At 33.2% G+C, this 3,836-nt stretch overlaps 1 long non-coding RNA gene across 1 annotated transcript; it reads right to left on the minus strand.

Annotated features, from left to right (window-relative positions):
• On the minus strand, positions 2,971 to 3,555 carry LOC104750329. The gene is made up of 2 exons (XR_761592.1): positions 3,446 to 3,555; positions 2,971 to 3,344 (listed from the first exon to the last, which is right to left on the minus strand). It is a non-coding gene; the product is annotated as an uncharacterized LOC104750329 (long non-coding RNA).

A 3,836-nucleotide genomic window follows, 5' to 3' on the forward strand; every position in this document is an offset into this window, starting at 1 on the left:
GGAGCCCCCCCCCCCCCACCTCAGAGAAACACACTTCAGACCACTGGTAGCAAAGAAAATTCGAACTACAAAAGTAAAACCTAGATCGATGGAGAACTAGCTTCATTACAGCCTATGCGCTGATAACTTTAAACCTACATCAAACCCGCCACAACGATTAGACAGCCGCTGTTTCGCGAGAAAAAATCTAAGTCATCGCCATTGGTCTCTGAACAAAGAACCCGTCCGAGTTACATTGTGTCCGCCACAATGGTGAAACAACCCAAACTTTTTTTGTTTTTTACACCCTAATATCTAGTGATCCCATACTCACTAACAACCTAACCCTAAACAATACAATCAGGGGACAACATAAACCAATACAATTAATCTAATAACCAAATAACGAATAAACGAATAAAACAAAAGAATCTATCCAACAGCGTCAATAAGATAAAAAAAAGTCATAAAACAATGAACTAGAAACCTAAAAAACCATTCTAGACCACATCGTTCCATTCTAGAAACCTTGTAGTAGCATAGAACAAACACTCGAACCTCTAGAACATCCTCCTCTTCATCGTCTTGATTCCACAATCACACTTTGCCTTTACCTGCACAACAAAGAACAATTGAGATGTGTGAGTATTATCACAAATACTCAGTAAGGCAATCTATTGGGCTAAACACAAAAGCGAAAAACCAAACACAATCAATGCACAAAAGCAAGCAAACCAGATAACTCTGAACATATGCGTCGATCGACACTACTCGTCATCACGGTTGACATTGCGCCCTTGTGTTGACCGATGCACTCCTTACGTCGATTGATGTAACCTCGTGTCTCCACCAAATCCCTAGTTGCGTCGACCGAGGACTCCTTGCATCTATCGATGCAGTCGCGCGAAGCATCGCCAAACATGATCTCTCCCAACTCCTCTCGGCTCCAACTGTCACCACAACGTCCATGAAGCCAAAACCACCCTCAACAGGCCATGAACACCACGAAAAACACTCACAAACAAGAACACCAGAAATCAAACACACAAAATCACAATAAATTTTAGCAAATATTTATTAATCAATGTACTTTAGCAAAAAATAAAATTATCAATAATGTATAATAAATTTTAATATTTTTTATTAAATTTAGTTTTATTTACAAAATTTTAAACTCTCACATCGGACAGGTCCTTATCTAGTGTATTTATAAACAATACATTATCATTATTTAGGGTGACAAAGATACAGAAAATATATTCTGAAATATTTGCACCTTTTCCTAAATAGAAAGACTGATTCAGTTACCTTCCAGAAGTTTTAGAAAGAGATTATGACATTTCTGCATAAATTAGTCAGAATTTGGAATTGATCCATTGATGAATTCAAGACAGGGGAAAATTGTCTGTGAGATGAAAGGTTGTGGATAGTAATACTATCGACCGGCATATGATCTTCTGGAAAAAGTTGTGACATATGTGGTATGCGTGTATGCGTCCGTCCATTGCCATAATTGTTTAGGCGAGAGATTCATTCGGTGGTGACAAGAGTTTTGGGCAAAATAGTATGTTGAGCCAAAAAAGTAGCATGAGGGGTTATATGTAAACTCCTCGAGAAAGATAGTTGCCCAAAAACTAAGACAAGGAGCCTAGTCATAATGAACTGAGGCAAGATTTATCCTACAATGACGCAAAACACAATTTTGAGAATTATCTATGTGTACGAGGACATGAACACTACTAGAGGATAGCAAAACCACTTTATGGCAAGGAATCGGAAATTATTAAATACTAATATATATAGAATTACCTTATTGGTTAAATAATTGCATGATCGTGGTTTTTTTAGCAAAAAGAAATAAAAAAGAAATTACGTTTTAATTAAAAATACTGAGAAACGGTGCTTTCGGCAGATATTAGTAAAAACATAACAATATTATTAAATAGATAATTGATGTACTAATACATAAAAGTGAAGGTAAACTATGAAATTTAGAATAAATAAACATCAACTATGAAATATATGGATCAGATTAATTTTAGTTTAAAGTTTAGTATATTCGGATTCCGATCAGGGTAGCGTTGGTGATTATGTTAGCTTAGAAGCACTCAAAATACGTGTCACAAAATTTTCTTGTATTAAGTTTATTTCCAATGAATATCATCTATACTCCATTTTTTACTTGTCTCATTGCATGAATTACAACATATATCAAAGAATACGTCTTGCAGTAAACCTCTAGTGTCTTCTACAGTTCTACCAAAATAAAGTAAACCTTTAGTGTCGTGAACCTGAGAATATAATAAAAGTTAATGACAAATATTATATACAAAGTGCTAAAACGAAGTATAATTCAAAGAATATATGAACCTATATACACGTAATTACTGTTTTACCCTGGTATGAAACCATAACATGACACATTCCACCATTGGCAGTTGCAGAAACTTATTTAACATAAGTCACAAAATAATTAATAAATATTAAAAACCAAAAACATAAACGTTAAAAAATAGTGATAACAAAAATATATTAAGAAGTCTTACAAAACTATTTTATAATCTTTCATATCTTGAAATCTTTTTATCACTATCTTATTTTTCATTTTATCTAAGTGCTCTTTTTCAATAAAACAAACTATACAATTATTTAAAAATTGATCACCCATTCGGTTTCGTGTGGTAGTCTTTACAATTTTCATCGCAGGAAACAATCAAAAATAGAAGAAGAAGAATTTTATCTCTCTATGGTGCGATTGTATTACTGTCGTTGAACTCATGAAAACTAGGTATATGTCCCGATAAAAGAAACAATTTATAGACTTTGAGTTTTAGACTTTTAGTTAGTTGGATTTTAATCATTAGTAGTTTTAAAATAGTTGGGCTTAACCTATATTAGCTTAATATATGAATCTGTATAGCTTAAATTATGATACAATTTACATTTAATTTTAGTTTATATTATAAAAAGAGTTTCCGTCACTGTTCAGTGTAGCACAATAATTAAGTGTTATTATTTTCTGAACTATGATAACTAAAATCCTATTGCAAATTTTTTTTTCTTCAGGATTTAGCATGTGGCACGTGCCACACAAACTAAAGCGTACGTCTGCCCCTGCATATCACACATCATTGGATAATTTTTGTTTTGTAAATAACATATGAATCTTCGGTTTGAGATTTCATTTGGTGACGCAATATGACCGAGCGATCTCTTATTCTCCATTATTCAAGGGTGTATAGGGGATGTTCTTGCAAAACGTGGACACGGTCTCTTCCTCCACCCTCGAGATGATCCTCCTCCTCGCGTTCTACCTCGGCATGATTTAGATGGTGGGGTGCCAATTTTTCCTTTCTTAAGTTCTTCTGTTAAGTTTAAACACAAAATTAACATTTTAAACTACCAGAAAATACAAAAATGAAGTTAGGAAAATTTTAAAATATATATATTAGGAATTAATACCAACCTAGTTTCCGGCTAGTAGCCTCAGCGACTCCAGTTTCATGAGAAGCAAAGAAGTAGAAGAAACATGGATAGAAGAAGAGCAATACTCAAGATCTTTGAAACCATTCTTCTTCGTCTCCTTAGTCAATGCACCTAGCCTAACGTACCATATACTGATATATATATATATATATATATATATATAAACATAGACAAGTCATTTTCGTCCTTGCAATAATTATAAGGGTATTTCTATGTCGTGTGATTTTTTATTGCCAAAGTCTATAGTTAACAAATGAAGGTAAGTTTGAATAGCAATATCTGGCTGATAAGAAACAAGTCATCTATTATTTATTAAGAAATTATTAATCCATGCAATTTTGGAAAAAAAAAAAAATGTAGGTTCCAATAAT

The sequence above is a fragment of the Camelina sativa genome, chromosome 16 (genome assembly GCF_000633955.1).
Source record: "Camelina sativa cultivar DH55 chromosome 16, Cs, whole genome shotgun sequence".
Taxonomy (NCBI): Eukaryota; Viridiplantae; Streptophyta; class Magnoliopsida; order Brassicales; family Brassicaceae; genus Camelina; species Camelina sativa.